Genomic DNA, 23,421 nt, shown 5'->3' with positions numbered 1-23,421 from the left:
AGACTTCAATTTTGGCCATGAACATGCTTGTCAATAGACCTGGGTGCAGCCTGCTGCCCAGTAGACTGGCAGCACATTGGAAACACACATCTGTGTCTTTCCAGAGATGTGGAACTGAGAGATGAACATGAATGTTCAGGGAGAATTTAAACAGTGCTGCCTAGAAGAAGGTCAGCTCCCTGATCTGGACCTGGAATGGATGTCAGTGAAAGACAAGTGAATATTAAATTTAGAACCAGGAAAGACCTCAAGCCATCATGTGTAGCTCTCTGTTAAGAGTGTCAAACATGTCTGGGAAGTCCTAACTCTTCCAACTGGAACCATTTCTCACCTTTCTTCTGCTAGAGGAGTTTACAGGGACATTATTCCTGTTACTTTAAAATATTTTCTCCACATTTTCCACCTGACACTCTACTATGAGTAAGTTTATCCCTACACATTTTTGAGCAAACATTTCACTCCAGCTTTAATACCCCTTTTCTCCTCCTGATGAATGACTTCAGTCTAGTACTAAATAAAAGTTTAACTCCACTTTTAGTGCTTCATCATTCTTGAACAGGAGTAGCCGTAATTATACATTAAATGTAACAAGTATGCAAGGTTAGAAGGGGAAAATGTAGACAATTCAGGAAAAAATGGTGGATTCATCCTCTTCTGGTGGAATGAGATATCCCAAAATAAGAGCAGTGCTGTCAACATTTGTAGTGCCGTTACAATTTGAAACAGACCCACATACATCTGCGAAAATAATTTGTGCAGCAGCCACTGGAGGGGTAATAAAGACTTTTTTTTAATCCAGTCATTGGTAGAATGAATGGATATTGTCAAAAGAATCCCTTATCCTGTATTAAAAATAAGCACATCTCACTTCAGCTTCTGCAAGACACAAATACTCCAATCACTTCTCTTTCCTTTTTGAAGCTCAGAGCAGGCTTTCAAAGGCAAAACAAAGAAGCCCAAATTCTAGTGAGACCTGTGGAATGCAGCACATAGTGGGTTTTATACAGAGGGTCTTCAGGAATTTCCTCTGAAAAGTGAAAAACTCTTCTCTGAAGAAATAAATTAAAAGCTGAAGGTGGAAGTGTTGGAGTTTAGAGTGGGCTGTATTAGTGGTCTACAGGGACAGAAGCTGTGAGAGGAACTGCTGTCCATCACTGTTGTTAAGGCACTCTCTTGTTACTTGTGGTATGGAGTTTGCAATTCAATCAGCTCCAAGTCTAAGGGAATGGTTCTACACCCTGTGCCAAGAAGAGCTAGCTCTGGCTTTGGAGAAACTCCTCTCTGTACATCCCAAAAGAGAGGGAGGAGAGAGCTGACAAGGCACACTGGAACCTGACATTATCAGCCCCAGCTCTTCTAACAGGTTCACACTTCATGTGCGTTTGCAGCACAGGAATTAGGCATATTAAAACTCTTAATACAATGACCTCCATGACACCAGAATAGCAGGAATACAGCTCTCTGTAGTGCACCTTGAGCTCTGTAGATGATGTGTGCTCCCCTCGTTATCTTCATATACATGGTTACACTCCCTGCCCACCCATGTTCAGAGCAGCATCTGACACTCATCTGGCTCAAATTCTGCTCTAGATGCCCTGTCTTTAGTTTAGTCCTAATTGGATGCAGGAAGAGGGGAATCCTGTCCACTAGCTTGTGCTTGGTAGAGCTTGTTTTAATTTTATTTGATTTTGCTTAGCTCTCGTAAAGTTGATCCCAAAGGGCCCTGTCCATTGCATCAGCTTGCTGCTTGCTTTCTGCTTCCATGCTTTTGCTTGCATGCAGGCAGTTACCCAAGAGCAAAGCCAAACAAACTAGGCTACCAGAAGGGCAGCCAGAGGCTGTTCTTGCAAAAGAAGCTTCACCCATCTTACCCAGAAAAGGGTGGGGAAAAAGGCAAATTCTCCATTAAAATGCTGGCAGTGGGACACCCTGAATACTCCCATCTCCCTTCTGAAAACAACCCAAAAAAATCATTTGTGTGTGGGTTGGGGACCTGCTACAGATACAAAGGTTTTCCTCCTAGTTTCAGTCTAGATTTCAGCCTTCAGTGTTTCAGGGACCTGTGACAGCCAAAGCAGGAGAAAGAAAAATTACAGGAAAGCAGCAAAATGAAGCACTCAAATTCAGAAAAAACAGATGTAAAGGTATTCTCATCGAGCTTTGCTCAGCTTTTTTTCCCCTTTTTTTTTTCCATGCTTTATGACAGTCTTCACACACTCTTGCTTGCATTTGCCTAATGTGTGCTCTGCACAATTGCTAAGAGGAGAAGAAATGGGCACATAAATGATACTGTCCTCCTGCCCTGCAGTACCACAGTTGTCCCTAACAGCCTGCACACAAAAGACCAGCTCAGCTGATGTGCAAATCAGAAGCAGTTGCACATATAAGAGCAGCAGTGGGATCACAGAGCGTGCTCATCGCCAGAAAACATGAGCTGCCAAACACTGGTAAATTTCAGTTTGTTTTTTTGGTGGGTTTTTCTGAAGTTTATAACTTGACCATATTTACATAGGTTTTTGGTTTTCATGTTGATGGGACAAATGCTATCTTTGAGTGCAGAGTAGTTGTTCTGTCAAATGTTATATTCTTATTCTAAGTAAAGGCATTTTCAAGGTTTTTCTTCAGAACGATTAAGTTTGTTTCTTTTTTTCCCCTCATGAGCAAAAAGATGCCCTCTTCACTTGGGAACTGAACTGTTCTAGCTGAAACTTCAAAGGAAACTATTTTGAAGCAGATGTTCTGCAATGGAAAATTTCACATTGAGCCATTTCAGTGGTAGCTTTAAAAGAAATGGTAAAGCAAAGACTTCAGTTCAAGGGAAAAAAAAAAGTGAGATGCTATTGCATTGCCTGAACTTTCAAAACATGGATTGATGGGGCTTTCTAGGGAACTGTGTTCAAATATCTTTCCCTTTGCCCAAATCCTGACAATGACCCATATAGAGGATTGAGAGCTCGAAGACCCTCCATTTCCTGAAGGCTCCTTGTCACATTCAAATAAATACAATCTTGCTATTGCCTGCAAATACAGGAAAAACAAAGGCCTTATATTCATCCTCAGCTCCTGGGAGGCACACTGAAGGATGGCAAGAAGACCCAAAGGGTCTATTCCCAGCTCAGCTGTGGTTCAGTGACCGCTGGCAAGTCCCATGAAAGCAGCGTGCCTGAGCACAACCCCACCCCCCACCCTCCCAAATGCAGCTTGCAGCTCTGCTCCATCCTGTCATTTCTGCTTGGGAAATCATGGTGTCTCTGCTTCCTCAGCAATATTAAAAGCTCCACAGAGACTGTAACTTCAATAGCTCAAGTCAGCAAACCCCAGTGCTCCTCTGGCTTCCCAAACACATAGCTGATTGAGGCAGAATATGGAATTAAGAGCTTTCCTTATGTATAGAACATATATTTATATAAATATTTGTATTAAATATATTCTTTTATAAGAAAAATGAAGGACATGGCATTTCAGACAAGCTGAAGATGCTTCTTGCATTTTATTGTCTCTGACTGCTTGAATCAAACCATTTAGACTAACATTATTCTTTCCAATATATTTATGAGTATGCTACTGTCATGACTCATTTATGACACAGGAAGCCTGTGAAGGCCACGTGTGTCAGAGTCTTTCACTGGTTGGTTCCCTGCTGTCTAATCCAAAGAAACGCCCAACAGCCATTATTTTCTTTGTCTTTATTCTCATGGAAACAGAAAGTGGATTTGAGGTGAAACATCTGGTTTGTTTTGGGTAAATGTTATTTATCTCTTCTCTTGCTTTGGCTTTTTAATGCTTTGTTCTTCCTCCCACCCACCCCCCCCACTTTCTCTCCTTTTTGGAATAAAGGCCTTATTTGAAGTCCATCGGATTTTTTCATCAACTCCAGCAAGACCCTGGATCGAACCCTAAATGCAGATAAGGATTTAATTCCACAAGGTTGTATCTGCGCTCTTGTGATCCCCATGCCTTCTGCATTTGCTGAAGAGTTTGGCATATCCCTGCATACTACATTTGAAGGTGTTTCCTGTTTCAGTGTTAATGTGTTCCATTCATGCTAACAGCATCCTACATACTGGAGAAGCAGGGAAGGGAGGTACTCGTTTCCATGGTAGACAAAGATCAAAGATAGTGATGGATTTAGGAATGAGAACTATAGTGTTGACTCAAACACATTTCAGCAATGCCAGGGACATGTCAGTTGCATGCAGAAATACAAGCAAATCTGCATTTTATTAAAATCTCTACTAGACCATTCAGAGCTTAAAGTATGTGAGAAATTCTCTTCCAAGCCTGCATGTGATCTACTGCTTGAACAAGTTCCCAAAGGAAGTGCTAGTGGTCCAAGTGACCAGGACACCAGCATTACAGGCTGAGCATCTTCCTTCCTAAACAGCAGGCTTTGGACTGAAATTTAGGGCTTATTACCAGCACTGGCTGACAGTCCCTGGCACACAGTGTGGCTGTAAACCTAGGGCTGAGGAAGTTTTTCTTTTGCTGCAAACAGTAACATCCTATATGTATTAGCAAAGTAAATAAACCACGCACATCTTCTGTTCAGGAAGGACTGTGGCATCCATTAATTCTACTAGAAGATGCTGATTCTATTCTAGCTTCTAAGCAGACCTAGTTTAAGCTAGCATTCAGTAGGTTGGTCAATGATACTTAAAGAGTCTCATTACTTGAATTATTCTATTTCTTCCACTACCTTTCTTCCACTACCATAAATGAAAAGCACAGCAATGACAGCAGAGCAGCAAGGGCCCAGGCTACAGCACACAAGGATATGCTCAAATGCAACAGTCATAGCAAAAGAAATAAAGAAAGAGCTTAGGCTGTATCCTAGCATTTACACACATTCTTATTCTATTTTCATTTAATCTAAGTAAGCTTTCTTTTGTGTTCTCCCATTAGTCTGATCTTCACTGTCTCCTCTATTGAACACTAAAGCAAAGCATCCATATAGTTTCCGATTTCTCCTTACTACCTTCATAACTGACCTGGGAGAAATTACCTCTAATCTAGTAGAACTGGCTGTCTAAATCAGACATTTTCTAAATTGGCTGTTAGAAATAACTTATTTCTTGGCTTTTTCAGTCTCTCTGTTTTTGTTTCCTTTATTCATAGGATCTCACAGGAGGAAGTGGATGGTCATCCAGCTTGAAATACTAACACGCTCATACACCATCAGGCTGTTGCTTCAGATCCTCCTGAGCATCTTGCCCAGAAGCAACATTCAGAAAGAACTTGAGAGCAACAGAGGAGACTGTGCTGTATGAAGCTGTTCTCCAAGGACATTCTTCCACTTGTCCCTTCAACAATATCTGAAGAAACATCTGGACAAGGATTCATCATATGACTTTAAATATGCTGATATTCGACTTCAGTGACATGTTCTGATGCCGCTTCAAAATGAAGCACCTACCAAATGAGGATTTAATTTAGATTTATGAGTGTGTTTATCGTCTATTAATGAAGTTCTACATAATAACTCAAACCACATTTATTGAGGCTGTTGTGATTATGTAACAGGGTATCATGTTTTTAATAATTAGCTGGCATCATTCAATTACATATGAATTAAAGCAGTTGCTGAGTTTACTGAGGAGCCAGGAGTTGTTCTTAGCATGATTTTGGTGTTGGCAATCTGATGCTCAGGAGGTGAGGTTTATGCTAGGTAACAGCTGCCTGTACTTTTGCCTTACATCTTCATGCTTGGCATGCAAAGGTCATCCTGAAAATGGGAGACTGAGAAATCTGGATATCAGGAATACAGGAATAGGGAGGTGGGGAGACAGTCCCAGCTTAATGCAGTAGGAAGTCAGGTGGTCCAGCACGAGTCTTCTGAATTTAGTGTCTATTTTCATGTAGAACTGCAGGTGGAAACCCTATTCCGTAGCCCAGGAGAATCTCTTAACCACTTGGTCAGCATCCCCCCTGTGGTGTGGGAGTCTGTTTTTACAAAAGAAATCTAAACCTTCGAAAGATCTTTTCATCATAATGTAGAAAAGGAACATTTATGAAATCTCAGTTTCATGGGGTGGGAAAATTGTTTCCCTCTTTGCTCTAGAGCAGATTGATAAAAGGCTCATGATAGCAATTGAATGCTGGGGAAAGTTTTGATCTGTGCAGCTGTACATAATCCTTATTATTTTTACAAGTCACTGGAGGCATTTAGTAGGGTCAAAATGGTAAGAAATCTGGACGTGAAAGTGAAACAAAGTGTCTGTCAGAGGGGCCAGATTTTAATTGGAAACTAAATTTAATTTTAGAGAAAGAGGAAAATACCACACTTCTAATGAGATCCAGGGCACTTCAGAAAGCAGCCTGCAAAGAATATTTAAATAGAAAAGTCCTGTTCGGAAAGACCTGTAGTGAATGACTTGGTACTGTAGATTGATAAGTACACATGAGCTCATGCCTTACAAATGAGAAACCATATATGAAACATACTGATGACTTAAAGTAAGATTTTGAGTCTAATCCTAACTTTGACCAGGAAACATTCATTGTCACTTCGTTCTATTCTATAAAATGTTTGGAAGGGTTTTTTTTATGTGAAAGTAGCAAACAATGATTGGAAAATTTCACCTAAAAGAGATGCTTTTAACTAAAAAACAAATTAATGAGGTAGTGGAGAGGACTGTTGCTTTGGTTTTGGTTTGTTGGTTGTTTTTTTTTGGAAGTCAGATTCTACACTTCGAAATTGTTAAGGATGTGCAAAACAGAACAAATGCTGGTACTTACCAATAAGCTTTGAGAAGCGAGAGCGATGTTTTTCAGGTAGTGTGCTCAAATGAGGTAAGAACTTGAGCTCAGATTCTGACCCTTAAGTAGTCATTTGAGGAGGATGTAGTTTCTTTGCTCCATGCATGGCCACAGCTAGAAGAGGGGAGAGGAGGAAAGGATGATGGTTTCCAGTCTCTGCCTCTTCCAGCATCCACAGTCCTGAGAGTGGGGGAAGGGGGGAGGAATGCAATGACCTTATGGGATCAAAGCCAGTCTTTATTCTCTCAATGCCAATGAGAAGCACAGAAAGGAAGTCTTCCTTTCCTATTTCACCGAGTGTACTTACACCCCTTAAGAAAGCTCAAAAATGTTTGGATGAAGGAAGAGGATAATATGATCCTTCCTCCCTCAATCTCTTTTCTTCTTAACCAGTGGTTTGAACCTGTTTTCTCAATGTAGCAGCGTTTTGAGGTCAGACACCTTACTTCTTCTTGTGCTGCAACAGTGAGGCTGAATAAATCAACCAGATCTGATGAAATCAAACATTTCAGGCCAGAGATCCACAGGAAATAAAGGTAATATCTGTCTGCATACCACACATCAGATCTTACTCAGATTTTTTTTCTAGCTGGAGTGCCCTTATGTCTGATTTGGGTGGGTTATCTCCATATGAAGGAGCATGGCACAACAAAAAGCAATGAACTATCAGATTTGCAGTCACTTTTTTGCAGCTGAGCTAACTTTCTCCCTGCTCTGGGTGTAGAGAGAGAAGGAAATGATACGTGAAGAAACCTTTTTTGCCTTCCTTCCATCTTATATCAGTGGATAATGAAATTTTTCAACTGATTAGCTGCCCCATTGGTTGGAAAATTTGGAAGCAATCATGCAATTATATCACGAAACCTCAGTCATGTATATTCAGCCAAGTAGAGAAACCAAACTATTAGCAAAAATAGAGAAAGAGAAGAAATGGGAAAGAAAGGGAAAAAAAAAAAAGGAAAAAAAAACTATTTATACTGCAATACTGGTCCTGAAAAATGGAGAAAAAAAACACAATGGAAAAAATTCTGCAAACAATTAAAGAAGGGGGAGAAAGGCTCAGGATGGGGCTGCTGTTGCAGGATAAATATAGAATTTATAGCATAGTAAGAGCTGTTTTTGTTGGGTCTTAATTAAAACTATGTTGGTTGCTCCTATGCTGCTGAGCCTCGTGCTACAGTCCGTGAGAAAAAGAGGGACAGGGTGATTTTCCTAGGAAGGGACTGATGCATCTCACTGAAGAAAACAATGATTGGCAATGCTCATCGTGAGCATTTCGGGCACTTCTGTAAACAGGAATATGTGCTTGTGCTCTGCTCCACGCCACACTGTCTGCTCCTGACCGACCCTGTTCAGCCCCATCTGCTCCAGAAGTCATCAGATGCAGATGTACTTTTGCTAAATGAAGCCATTTTCCCGAACTAATACTTGTTCCTTTTTCTAACAGGAGGGTTTCTTGCATCTGTTTATGACAGGATAAGGAAACATTGCTTTTATGCACCCATATGCCATTCAGATAGACTCTGAAGCATGATGGTTTAATTGGTAGGAAGATGGAACAATTTCATTGCGAAACGTGGCCCCACTGAAATTTCAGAGGTATCTTTTTGATCTTAGAGCTTAGGACCTGAGCTTAGAGTTGGCAGCCTTTCTGCCAGCAGTCATCTCCCTCTCCAGCTGCCCACCTTCTTTCCAAGGTGCAACCAAAATGTGGCATCACAAGGGATGAATACTTTGCTTGTGAAATCCGACAGCTGTGGACAGTGGATGAGTACAACAAGATGATCATTGCAGAGTCAGCTGCAATTGAAGAAAGGGTGGTTATCTATTCAGCATGTTCTGTTTGTAATAAGTGGAGAACCACATATACTTCCCAGGATCCAGGACCTTGGCTATACCTACTGGACAGCGATAGAGCCAAAACAGAGGCAGGTCTGACATGGGTCCAAGCCCACCTTCTGAGTATTCTTTTCTCCCATTTAAATGAATTTCAAATGAATTTTAAATCCAGTTCCACTGAGGAAAAGTAAGAAAAAATAGGCCAGGACAATATGGGGCAGAGAAGTTAAATATTGGTGCATTGCCAAAATATATGAATGGGGGAAAAAGAAAACAGCAAAAAGCACTGAGGTGATCCAATACATAAACTGAATCTGAGTCAGCCATTTACTTAATCGTTTTGCTTTATGCCCATCCTGGGTGTGACAATTGCTGTCACTCCACAGAGGGACTCCATCCCACCCTTCCTGTTGGGATTTGAAATGCTCCACTAGTTTTCATGTCTCAGTACCTTGCTATTAATGGAAGCAAAGTATCCCTTCCCCTTGGCATCACAGAGTGAAATACACTAAGAGCTAGAAGTGTCTTTATTATTTTTTAATTTTCTTTTCCAAGACAATAAGAAAATATTTGGCAATTTCATGCTTGTTTGGTGCTGTGGTTTGATCTGGTTCCCCAGAAAAGTGGAGGCTGTTCTTTGGATTCTCTGAAGCCTCCCGGAGCGAGGGGAAATTGGTGGCTCTCTGGGAGCTTCCTGGAATGTAAAATGCCATTTAACTCTGGCTTTATGTCTTCAGATGCTTGGGATCTCTGGTGTCTCAAAGGCACAGGGAGCGCCAGGGTAGGATGGACAATTAGATGAGTTAAAAAGGGGAACTCATTAAGAACATTTTCAGAGCAAAAGCTGCAAAGGAACAGTTACATTCTTTGCCTTATTCTTTACATAAATTTTGAGAGCCAGTGGAAAACAGACTGTCACAGAGCTGGATTCAGGCCTGGTAGAGACATGGTTATGTTTTTGTTTTGCTTTCCACCAAACACTCAATACCCCAATTTTCTCTTCTGTTGCAGGGAGGGGGAAAAAAAGAAAAAAAAAAAAGAACAACACACCACGAAAGGCTTCAACAAAGAGCTCTTCACCCACCAGTTCTCACTGCCCTACTGAGTCTTTTGCAAATCTCAGATGCCAACAGGAGCAGAGCTTTTTCATGAGAATTATCTGGCCTGGTCTCTGGATGATTGTAGGACAAATCTGTCCCATGACATAGAAAAAAAACCTAATGGTGATCGCTAATCTAATCATAATGAAAAAAACGTGATTCTTATTGGACAGTTGATTGGGATTTTGAATCCTTCATCTTTCACATGAAAGCACAGAAGACACCCAGGTTTGATAGAATCATATACAAGTTCATCTTTTCATAGGGAAGTTTGTTTTCTGTTGTGTTAGTCTTCCCTTGTATTTGCTTTGCTTTCCTCCCACTAAGACACAAAGAATCAACTTGAGTCAAATTCAATTCAGGGAGCTTATGAAAATTAGTGAAGTATGTTCTCTACTTGCATCAGGAACTAAGAATAACCATTCTTAGCATTCTCTGTCTAGGAGAGTTTCATCCTTACTCAGAGAACTGTAGGCCACATTAGAAAAAAAATTACAGCCTTGGTTATTGCCTTTCACAAAATAGCAAATACCCCTCTAGATTTAGTCTTTATGCTTCTCATCAAGAAGAATCCTTCTTTAATGGAGATGGTTCTTTAATTCCTAGAAGGTGCATAAAATAAAGGGCTGGAGGGACAGTGGTCTGAGTCCTCCATTGTAAGTAAGCGTTTATTACTTCACTCCTTTGTCTTCAGCTTCTTCTAAACTATGATTCTTATAACATCCAAAACCTAGACAGGCAAGTGAAGAGTGCTGGGAGAGAACTGGTAATCTTTATAGTTGTACCTTACTAATCTCTCAACAGTATAATTCTGTCAATATAATTTAAATGGCTGATTTGAGAAGCAGCAGAAGCAGAAGAGCTCCTAAGGCTTTAAAAGTCCTTTAAGTTCACTTAAGAAAAGGAATTTCCCAAGGGTAAATCATCCAGTGAGCAAATTTGTGCCCATTGTTAATTCTGTGAAGGTCTGAAGAGGTCTGATCTGAAATTAAGATTATTTCACACAAATCCACATCTGACAGTAGAACAGATCAGTGTGGGAACTTCAGACTGATTAAGCAGGATGGGAGGTAGTTTCTTGAGGATGTTTCTGTTTTGTTTTGTTTTTCCTGTTTTCTGGTTGAGTTTGTTTTTGTTTTGTTGTTGTTGTTGTTGATCAAAATAGTCACTTCTGCAATATGGAAACAGATCTGTTGGGGGAAAAGACTAGGCTGAAAAAAAAAAAAAACAGAAGCTCCACAGCAGCACATGCACAGAATGTACATTGTCCTTTCATACCAAAACCTAGCCATGAAACGAATATGAGCTCACAATGTTGCACAAGAAGCCTGTGCCACTAATCACTTGCAGCATAAGCCTAAAAAGAAATGGTTCTGGAGGTGTCAAAGCTCTGCTTTGTCACAAACTTCAGTGGTCGTTTCATTGGTTAATGTTGCTTTTCATGGGATCACTTCAGCACAATTTAAAAAAAAAAAACTTCCTTAACCTATACCATTTATATTGGGGAAAAAAAAGATTATAAAACTAAACTGAACACAATCCCAATTTTAAGAATTAAATCCTTCAATTACCCATGTACAAATCCTCAGTAAAGATTTTGGTTTTACTGCTCAAGCCTTTATAACTCACAAAGGAGAGCCCACACATAAAAAAACCATGAAAATTAATGAATGTGGACTTGCAGCAGTGAGAAAATTGGAATTCCTCCTCTTCGGGAATTTCCAGCATGTCAAAACTTATTCTAAGCTGAAGTAAAACTTCCAATGTAATAAATTTGCACAAAAACTGAAATTTCTTACAATTCCTGCTTGGAATTGGCATTTTCATTGTTCTGAAGTAGAAAAAAGAATGAATAATTATCTATATTGAAATGCTTCCTTCTGTTTGCACGGTTTGCCACACATGCTCCAGTTGCCTGAAATTCAGTTAATGTTAATCTTCACTTTTTGTGATTGTTTCTATTCTGGCATTGCAGTTAAGCAGACAGGACCCCCAAGTTTTCCCTAATGCTTAAACTTTTCTGTCCCGATTCCATTTCTCATACAGCACTAGACTCACATGAGTACCCAACACAGCATATAATACAGGCCAAGCTGAATGCAATTTCTATCTCAGGAGCTGCAGCCCTCCAAAGGACTATGGATTTATAGAAGAGAACAGAGTTACAAATTCAAAGTCCTACAAGGCAATGTTGAGACAAGGAAATTAATGTAGCAAATGAATTAAGACAAAAAATATTTTGTATAAAAAAAAAAGTCTTTTCTGAACGTGGGCTGCATTTCATTCAGATTGCATCACTGCCCTTTACATTATCACCACTGTGATTTTGACAATTGTTCACTTTTGGAAATCAGTTTGGTGGGAACTGTCATTCCTGTTGGAAACCTGCACCACTGTAAATCTCCTGACCATCCCTGCAGTTGTCGACATCTTACCACTCTGATAAGGACAAGCACAAAACCCAGCAATACTGGGAAATAACACAGACAAGGGAACCACTATAGGCAAACTTCAAGAACAAAAGTATTTAGGGCTGTTATTTTGTTTAAACACAGCTACAAAGACTTCTCTTTCTCACTGTCTACCCATCAGCCTTGCACCTCTTTTACTGGTGAATAACTGCTCTCCTGCACATTATCAGGAGATGCATTGTCATAAGGGAGAACAGATATTGAAACTAAAGAGATTTCTGAGAAAGAAGAACTTAGTTTCCCAGTGTACAGCTACAGTTGAAGTAGATATTAATTGCTACTTTACCCAGAATTTAAGCTTCCTGGGGTACCTCCTGCTGCTTGCACTGTTTGAAATTAGGTATGTGTTCCCCCTCCCAAGACATTTGTTGCACTTGTTCCTGTTACGCATTATACCCCCAAAGGATCTGACGTTGTCCTAAAAACCAGCCATAAGGCTTCCTGCCCTGAACCAGCCTGTGAAGTCAAAATCTCGGGAAGTAAATAAAACCAACTGTGCAAATGCATTTTGTCAGCTACGGGAAGAAAAAAAAAAGTGTTTTCATGGAGCACATTTCATTTTCCATTGGTGCTTCTGGCAACTTCTTTCTTCTACACATCATCATCGGAGAGACAAAATCCAGCCTCCCTGTTGCGTACGCAAGAAAGGGAGACTTCCCCTGTGCTCCACTGCGAGCTGTAAATTTCAGAAGAGCTCTGCTATAATCTTTTACAGCCTACAATCCCACCCTTCAGCTTAATGAAATGGAATGGTACAAATGCTCTCTGGACATTTCACTGCTGACAGTCACCCAAGGTTCGCTTCAGCTGTTACAATAAGGCTATTTTATTGTCTTTTCTTTATTCCTCTTGTACAATTTCATGACTAACTATGTGTAAAATGGAAGGAATTTGACTATCCTTTCTTCATGCAGTTGGACAGAAACTGGACTGGTTCCTTTAACTCACTTTTCAGCTGGCAGGAGCTTGCTTTCTGTTTTCTTTTAAATGTCAGAAAAGGTTAAATAGACTATTCAAATGTGCAATAGATTTTGAAGACCTCTGGGGGTAAAACCTTCACAAGAGGAACAGTTTATATTAGTTCAAACAACGAACTTGGGTTCAAAACCTGGAAGGCAAAAAAAAATAAACCGACAATATGTCTTACATAAAAATAACAGATTTTTTTTAAACTTGATCTTTGAGCATAAGGGAAGAGAGGTGTTTGATACTCTCTGGCTTTCCTGGTTTTTATGCATTTAAAAAGTTTGGTTTATATTGCTGCCATAGTTTGAAAATACATGTAAGGCATGCAGTCATAGATTTAGATACTAGCAAGTGATTCCCAATATTTTCCTGTGTTTTCTTAATATCCTGCTTTGCTGCAGGACTTTCAAAGGCACTGAGATCCTAGTTAGGCTGCCACATCTCTACCTACTTGAAACAGAAAGCAAATGCAAACACTGGGTCTGAAAAGCCTAAAGGAAAGTTGGCGAGGGCTTTGGCTTTCACAGCTTGCTGAAAAATTCAGCATTCCTCATACAAGAAAATGAGCTACCATCTCAACTCAGGAGTTTGCTTGGCAGACAATCTGTAATTTGGGAGAGGGCAGGAGAGGAGACTGTAAAGAAGTGCTTGAATCCATAGAGCTGCCAATAGAATCATAGAATCATCAAGGTTGGAAAAGATTGCTAGGATAATCCAGTCCAGCCATCCATTTACCACCAATGCTGCCACATCTCCACATTTCATGGACAGATCCAGGGATGGTAACTCTGTAACTTACCTGGGCAGCCCATTCCAGTGCCCAACCACTCTTTCGGAAAAGTTTTTCCTCACATCAACCTGAAGCTGGATATTTTCTCAAGTTGCTTTTGCTTTAGGTTCTGCAAGATAGACTGTAAAGGGCTGGATGAGTATATGTATACATTTTAAAGAGTAGCACTGACAATAGGGCTTGGCTTTCAAGCTCCAAATACAGTCCACACTATCATATAAATACACAAATATCAAATGCTTGTTGATTCAAAAGTGGCCTGCTTTGTGTTACTGATGGCTATATGCAAGGGTCTTACAAATGCAAAGTGACCATGTTATTAAGCTTCTTTGAATGCATCTTCTCTTTCCCACTGGCAATATGGTTCAAATGGAAAATGAGAGCAAGGGAGCAACGAAGCATGGAGAGATCATTTTACCACAGCACTAAGCCCTTCAGCCCTTCACCTCAGCACTGCTCCTGGAGCCAGGATCCTTCTCCAGCTCTCCTTCGACTTAAGAAAAATGTGAAAAGTAGTTTAATTGGTCTCAGGTCTGTTATCACTTATGACAGCCATGATCAGAAACAGGGTCCATTAACAGCTGTAGCATTTAATGCATGCATTCACTTATGAGTAGAGGTTCCCTGTCTGTATGATTAATGTTATCTCAACATATTCTATTAACAAAAAATATGAAGCACTTTGATTTTTTTTTCTCCTTTGTGACTGACAACATAAACACGTTGTCAAAAGCACTGAACAGATGGTAAGGCACTTAGGGAAGCCTGCTCCATTTAAAGAAGTCACTGGCCTTCAGTAAGCACTTAAACCACCACAGGCACTAACTAGAAGAAGGCCGCTCTTTGTTTCCACAGAGCACAATGGAGCAAAGCAGTCACATTTTGCACCTTCCATACAGCATGTATATTCTTGCATTCTCACAACAGACTCCAGTTCATAGAATCCAGTTGGAAAGGACCTTTAAAGGTCACCTAGGCCAACCCCCCTGCAATGAACAGGGAATCCTACAGCTCAGCGAAGTGCTCGGAGCCCCTTCAGCCCAACCATGAGTGTCTCCAAAGATGGGGCATCCACCCCTGGGTAACCTGTGCCAGTGCCTCACCACTCTTATTGTAAAAAAAACAAACAAACAAACAAAAAAAAAACCAACACACTTCTTTCTTATATCCACTCTAAATCTCCCCTCTTTCAGTTTTAAACCATTTCTTCTTGTCCTATCACAACAGATCCTGCTAAAGAGTCTGTCCCTTTCTTTCTTAGAGTTCCTCTTTAGTTGCACAGCAGCCTCTCCTCTGAAGCTGATGGTCTATCCATAGACAATGGCACAAGAAGCAGAGACAAGTAGCTACCACAGCACAGCAGCAAGGGAACAGAGCTCTGCTACATACAGGAGGGATTCTTGCAGTGTCAGCATTTGTTTTAGGGTCACATACAGCTGCCTTCCACATCTCTGTGCTGAGAATGGTGCTCTGCTTGTGACTCCTTTTGTCTACACAGTAAGCTTTAAACGCTCACCTGCCACTCTCTGTGGGGCTGGCTGTCTTGACAATCAAAACACTCTCTCATCGTTTCCCAGAGACCATTACCAGTTTTACTCTCCCCAATGTCTTGTTTCACTTTGGGGCCTTTCAACAGTTTGAGTAATGAGTGTTGATCAACATCAACTTCACTCCCACAACATGAATGAATTATTTCTGCAGAGATCTCTTACCACTATGACAAATCTGCAGAGGCCTTTGTCTTCCCTTTTGCTACCAGAGGGAGTTTCAGATCTTCATGTTATTAAATTCCTAAGGAACAGATTTTCTTGAGCTGATACAAGTTACATTATATCCAGGTCTAAAAATTGAAGAGGAATAAAATACCGCAGGAAACCTGGACCCTCCTTTCTCCCCCCCCTTCGGTTTTTAACCTTGTAAGTTGAACTGTCCTCATTCCTCAAGCACTACAGACACCTTATGAACTCATTAATCCAAAAGGCAGTTTGCTCTTTTTTTCCCCCAAATCATTTCCCACAAATATATTAGTCACGCTCACATTCTACCACTGTAGATTTTAATTATGACATTTTAATCTTAAATAGCAAATGTCTGAGAGCTTTCTAATGCTATTTCATTACCAACATTTGTTTCACAGTTATGTTTTTAACAGTGGACATTTCATCATTAATGGAAATGTGGTAACATCCCATCAATTTGAATATTGCATCATCTTTTCAGGTCCAGGCACTGTCCTGATGGCTCTCTTTATTGGAGCCCAGTTTTGATGAACCAGCAGAACCTGTTTCAAACTTTGTGGTTGCCCTCAGAGACATGTTAACCCACTAACTTGACATTGATACCAAAAAAGTGGTATGCAAAGTAGCTCGATTAAAGAATTGTAAAAGAAACATCAAAAAACTAAACCACTTTGGACAGTATCATCAAATAAACGTGGTGTCATTTTGTAGGGTAACCTTCTGTTTAAGGCTCATGCTAAGGCATGAGACAAGTCAACAAAAAAACATCTCTGTTGCTACCTACTTGGCCTTTCACTGCTGTCCCACATCCTCTGTTAGAACACCGTGACACAACTGAGAACAGGAACGTCCATGGAGGGTAGAGTGTGGGCTCTCCAAAACCACAGGTATTGATGCAAAAGACTTCCCATCTCAGAAAACAGTCCCCAGTGAGTAGACAGGTGTCTCCTAAAATCTTGGCAGAGCTTCTAAGTACTACTTTTTGAAAACAGCAATCAGAATCCAGTGACTTTTTAGCAGCATTAATTAAACACAGCTCATTAGACAGCTCATTAGAAGTGTTACATGCTTGGATTATTGTCATTAGTTTTACTGAATTGTTAGAGTTCCATGTTTTGATTTAGAACAAGTGAGCACTGAACAATATAGACTGCAGGGACTAATTAAAAATTGACTGACAGATCTCAAAATTTCAATCTGGGGAAGAATGAGTGACTGTATTTTTAGTAGTGCTGTTCTAGGGTGAGGTTCATTGTAGATACTTTCATTACTGATTGGGTAATAGCTGTAAAATTCTTGCTGATGAAGGGTGACACCAGCATTAATAGAACAGTGATTTATAGTAAAAAAAATCACTAAGTAAATTAAGAAGAAAAATCAGTAGAAGTTCCTGCCTAAGAGAAAGGCAGTAAGTACATCATGCCTACAGCAAGGCTGTCCATCAGTACAAATGTCTTAGCTTAAAATACAATTTAGCAAAAAGGCTGTTCACTCTGGTTAGGAAAATGAGCTAAACAGGGCTGCTGAGGTCACAGAGTATGATGAAAAAAGTAGTAATGTGGTAACAGATGATATCACCCCTTCAAATAGCATGTACTGATGCCAGCTTGTTGTGTCCAGTTCTGAATTCACACCTGAGAGAGGACACAAAACTGGAGACTTTGCAGAATGAAACCACATGATTATTTTGGGTCTGGAGAAATCCCCTCATCGTGGGAGAGTAAAAGAAATCAATCTGTTTAACTAATCATGAAGGCAACTAGGGAGATGAGAGCTGGCTTGATTACTCTATAATTACCTTCCCAAAGAAAAAATAGCAGTTGCTAATGAAGTCTTTAATTCAGCAGAGAAATGCAGAACAAGAATCAGTAGCTTGGAGTTGAACTAAAAGTTGGCGTGTTATTTAACTGCAAGGGGGAAGGGAAAAGAGGCAGCTATTTGGAGTTATCTGCCTTCAGAAGCAATGAACTCTCTCTCATGCTTTTGGTCTTCTCCAAAATGACCCAAGCACCTGTCTAGAAAGCACACTTTCACTGGGCAGCGTTAATGGGTTTTATTAGATGGTGACTGGGAGAAAAAACAAACACTGCATCTTGTATTAATGAAGTACGTAGGCAGTCAAATCAAATAACCCTGATGACCTGGCCTAGTTTTAAAGAATTTATAACCAAGAACAGTCTGATGCTGACCAGGGCTATGTGAGATGTTCCAATTTCACACTAGTACTGTGACCTTCTGAACAAGTTATGCAAGAACCTTTGCATTCTGATTGTGGTTAATCCTCTTGGGAAAAATTCCTTGAAAGGAATTTATTGAAAGTCTAGCTGCCTGGGTACTGACTTACTGATAGATAAACAGGCTACAGTAAAACTTATGAAATGATCTAGTATGGCTAAGACTTGTTTTTGTTTTTTTGGTCTTCCTACCAGGTGAAATTAAGAGTCTGAAGTGAAAAAAGCTCAGTTGGTTCTGCTCAAAGAGTCTTAGCAGGGCTCTGACATACAGGATTGCAGTTATTGCTTGATGCAAACTGAACAGTAGTTAATAATACCTTCATCTGCTGGTAATAATGCCAATCTCTCAGAAATCACTTTTTGTTCTGTTCATTTTCCCTTTTTTTTTATACGCGAGTTGCACTGGGCAGAGAAAAACCAAGAGCAAATAACTGGCTATTTCAGTGGCATCTATTCAGACCATATTCATTTGGATATCTTCTTCTCTTAGCAAGATCTACTGGCTACATGCGCTGACAGTCTTGAAATCATCTCCTGTAGGAAAATCTGTAGAAGATGAATGGCCTTTTCAGTACTCTTTCAGTATCCTGTGAGCTTTACCCGTGCTTTCTTGCCTTCCATAGATGCCTCTCTTTCCAAACATGCTGCTCTCTTTAGATAAGTCACATTTTAAAATGCACTTAGCTTCACCATTGAAAGTTCCTGATACATTCACTGAAAGTTCCTGATGCTCACATCTCATCCCTAAAACCCACAGGGCATTATTCATGACCTACTACTTTCCAAGGCATACAGGAGAAATAAAACGAGTAGCTAAACTGATGTTGTTCTGAATGGTTGAGGAAGGAACATCTTGAATTTTAGCAAAGAGTTGTTTTCTTGAGCAATTTTGTTTTTTCTGGCTGTTTTCCATAAGCTTGGATAATCATCCATTTTCCAAACACACCAGTGCATGGTCTGTGACCTGTTACCCTGGAATAACTTGCAGGATATGTTTTACTGTTTTATCCAGCAGACGTGACACTGAGACAGGTCTTCCACTTGCACTTGTTTATAACCATGATACACAGGTAGAACTAACCAAATCAACTTTTTTTTTAAACTAGTCATAACAGTCATGAATGGATGAGTAGACTACTAAGCACTTGTTACCTCAGGAAGTTTGGAACTAAGAACACTTTAATAAAAATGAAAACAATTTGAGATTTTTGAAACTCCGATAGCTTACAGCAGACTCCTGAACATCCAATTCCTCTCATGACTGTCTGAACTGGTGATTCAGAGATGGACAAGATGAAGCCTGCTGATCCCTTCCTGTATGATATACATCTTGTCAAAGTTGTCTGAAACTACAGAACATTCTATATACACTAGAAATGCACTCAATCCTTACCTACTATTGACACTGCTACCCCCACTCAGCTCTTAAAATTAAATTATCCACACGGTGTAGATCTTGGGATTCTTCTCAATAGTCTGCATTCTTCTTTTTTTTTGTGAACTACTTGCAATTAGCACCAGCTCTTTTGTTTTTGTTTTATTACTTTAGGTTGCTGGAGAAGCATGGAACATTTTTAGCTTTATTTCTCTAGAAAGGTCAATGAGCCAAGGTGTTTTTTTTTGTTTTGTTTTGTTTTTTTTTAAAGCCATTGGTGCAGTTAGTTTGAGAAGCCACTGAGAGATTTTGGCCCTGAAAGAGGCCGAGAAGGACTGAAAACATCAGAGAAGCCTGCAGCCTCAAATTTGAAAAATAAGAGCAGTCAGTTGTGCTAGTAAAGAATTCAGTGCCATGCTTTAAAAGGTAAAAATCAAAGAATTGTGTGTTGTATAAAATTGAAAGGGAAGCAGTATCCAGGAGGGCTGGGTGACCAGTTTTGAAACACTGTTTGAACAAGATGGATGGATTGGAGCTTGCCATACTTGGTATTAGGCCAGGAATAATCTTTTCAAAGCTAGAAGTGCTTTTGATCTCTGCCTACTCCTCCTCATCACTGTGAATCTCCAGGGATATAACCCTACTGTGCAATACAAGGGGAAAAAAAAGTGCTTTAAAAGAGGGAGAGGAAAAAGGAGAAGGAAGCCAATGAAATACTATCTGAGAACAACACCACTGCCTGTAATGACACTGACCCACTGGTGCCAGTGGAAGAGTTTTGTAATATTTTTCCAGGTCTGCTCTTGTTTTTGATACTGGACCATGGAGTTGGCTCAGTGATTGTATACCACCCCAAACTTCCAAGGGTTTTGAGAATTGTTTCTGTTCTTAAGTACCCGTGACTTGGAAGTAGGCCCAAAATGTTTTACAGGCTAAAAGTCCCATCCGGCAAAAGTGAACCAAAATGATGGGAGAACTGACTCCATAGACAGATTGAGGAGTGGGGTCTGCCTTTATTCCAGCTAGGTAGTAGCTGTCTTGAAGATAGAATGCAATGGGTTTGTAGAGTGCAACAATTCCAGGGATTTACTTGGGAAGAAATCATGGGGAATTATCTATAAAATGAATGCAATAGAGGGCTCAGGAAGCACATGGTATCATTTATAATGAATTCATGCAGCTTAGCTGGGATGACATCTTGACTCTGGTTTAAAATAAACATCCTGTATTTCAAGGGCCATCAGATCTCTTAGCTGCATAGTGCTTCCAAAACCACCTTCACATTAATTTGGGGTAGACTTAACTTGGAGAAAAGACAGTGATCATGGAGTTACTGAGGCCACATCTGTAAAGTCAAGTTCTCCCTTCAGGTCTGTTGCTGTAGCATCTAGAAGCTAGGAAATTAGAAGGCCCTGCTGGGAGCACACAATCGTATCTGGACATCTCTACAACTTAGATACCACTGAGACAGAATCACCACCTCCCATTGGGTAGCATATCTTATGATGCATGGGAGATTTTAATAAGCTTTTCTGTGAGTAATATAATCTCCTGAGACTGTGGATACAGGCTTTAGCCATGGAATAAATGTGGCTTTTTGGGCTTACAGTTGTCCTGAGCAACATCCTCCACTCAAAACCCCACCCTGTGCTTCCTGGCTAGATCATATAAACAGTCAGTTGGAAACTTCCTATGGTTTCTTCCCATCCAGTTCAGAAATTCCCAGTATGGAGGTACTCAACATCACCTCCGGTTGTCACTGCCCCACAAACCACTGAGACTCCCACCAGGGAGTCTGGGCAAACTGCAGAAAGATGCAGATTATACGTGCTGAGATGGGCTCTGCCTGCTGAATGGCCAAGGGGCTGACCATGCCTACACAGACCCCAAATTCACATCTTGTTCCCTTCACGTGGCTATGCCATTTTATTCACCACCAACCTTCAGACGTGCACTTACTAAAGTCGTATATATGCATCACTTGGTGTTCCTTCACTACTCCTCTGCACACAACCTCTGCTGATTCATCTTCACCTGCTGATTGTCAGAACATTAATTCTCCAGAAATTGTATGCTCTAGTAGTTATCTTTCTTTGGTGTTCAGAAAAAAAAAAATGCTAATCTTCTCTTCAAAAAAAAAATAAAGGATTTGTTTGAAGGGAAAGAAAGAGGACGGCGAGAGAGAGAAGATTAAAGAAACCTTGTATTTGCACTTAAAGGCTTTTCTTTTAAAATGTCTTATTAATTTGCTGACAGTATTCATTTACCAGCATCTCCATCAACACCCCACCCGCTTCATAGATCCTATGGCCAACTTTTAAAACCAAACTGAATTTTAAGGAAAACTCTCAAGATGTACAGGGAAGTAAACATCAGCTTGTCAAATTTTATACTCAGTGACAGTATAAAACAAAATGTCAAAAAACAGTCTTTCTTCTCACTCTTGTCGAAAAAACACACACCCCTCTTCTGTTCCCCCACCACCTTTCTCACCTTAAAAATAAATGCAATAAAAAGGAAAAGAAAATAAACCCCTTTCTGACCACTTTGGAGAATGAAAGCTTTGAAAGCAAAACAATTCCATAAAATGATCCAACTGCAATTCAAGCCGAGCTGATCACACAGAATAAATTGGGTTACAGTATTTGGAAAAACCACTGCATACATTCCTACCCGAGGTCTGGTAAAGGGCAGCCGCAAATTGTCTGATCACAAAGAAGGAATTTCACCCTCACTGGTTTGTGGCAAGTGTACGTGAGACTAAGAGTGACGTTCAAATGAGACAATCTGAACACAAGCTCAAATAAATGATTCTACTGCAGTCTCCAGATTCACTAACAGTAAAAAAAAATGGAGTATGGAGAGAGAAGGAGACAGCACCATACCTCAACTGAGACAGAAGCCAGCATAGACAGAGATGATCAGGGATAGCACTTTCTAGAGGGAAAGCGTATTATGCTTTCAAGATTTGAATAACATCAGACAGGAACTGGATACTAAGAGATTGATATGAAGAGGTTTCCCATCCCCTACAGCTCTAATGAACAAGTCAACAGAAGAATTCAGAGTGAGATCCCCTTTGTATAGTCATTTGGACTCAGTTATAGAAGGCACTGAGTATCTTCAATCCCTGTTAACAATGCACCATGTCAAGAGTTGCTCAGCAGCAAATAGGAGACTCATGTTCTTGCTGAACTCACAGCAACATTCATTATGTTTCAGGTTCATTCACCAAATGGAAAACAGTAGCTATCTTTCCATGCTATCTTACACCTATGCTATCAACCCCTTGAGCATTCTTGAACATGTGCAAGATCAACCTATATAGCAGAAATGGAATCAAGTGAAGCAAAAGCAGCATCACATGCATCCCATCTGGAATCCTCCACTGTTTTGACGGCTAAATGGGAGGTGCTGTGATTAATCTGTGATTATGTGACTCACCATAATTATGTCTTGTTGAAATTGAATTTATTGAAGCATGAATCATTCTACCCAAAGTAGAACCTAATTGCTCTGGTGCTGTGACAGCCATTTAAAGTTTAGAGGAGAGATTGTTGTGCTGGGTAAAGATTTCACTTCCATTCAAGCAATGAGAAATTCTGTCTTGTGACTTACAAGATGGTGAAATTTGCCTCTGAAATGAGAAGAACCCACGTCTGGAAGTTCTGTTTGAATTGCTGGGAAGTGTTCAGCCAACTCAATGGCAAAGAGCTGCGTTAGCCTGAGGAGGTACGTAAATACTGAGTCTGTGGGGCTTCTGTCACTATTTGAATGCTGTATCATTCCTCTCAGCCACAGACCTCCCACTGCTTTGCTGTTATTTCTGGGCACATGCTCACCAGGGCTGGTATATGCCCACAATAAACCTGTAATTTCATCAGTAAGGGTAGACTAGAGAAATACAACAGAGATGAGCCTGGTGTTCCTGCTTTGGATGACACATGCAGGAAGTTGGAGTACATGGTATGACTGTGGGGTGTCTCTCAACCAACAGCCCTCAATAACAGAGAAACTTGGGTCATCTCGGACTTTTTTCCCCCCCTTTTCTAAGGAAGACATCCATTGTTTGTATTCAGCTGCTTGAATTTCTGGATGGAAAAGGATTTTTTTCAAATGGGAATTCTGATGGGTAGGCTTTTTCTTTTTTT

Source organism: Meleagris gallopavo, chromosome 7 (assembly GCF_000146605.3).
Source record: "Meleagris gallopavo isolate NT-WF06-2002-E0010 breed Aviagen turkey brand Nicholas breeding stock chromosome 7, Turkey_5.1, whole genome shotgun sequence".
Lineage (NCBI taxonomy): Eukaryota > Metazoa > Chordata > Aves > Galliformes > Phasianidae > Meleagris > Meleagris gallopavo.
Note: the sequence above shows the minus strand (reverse complement) of the source record.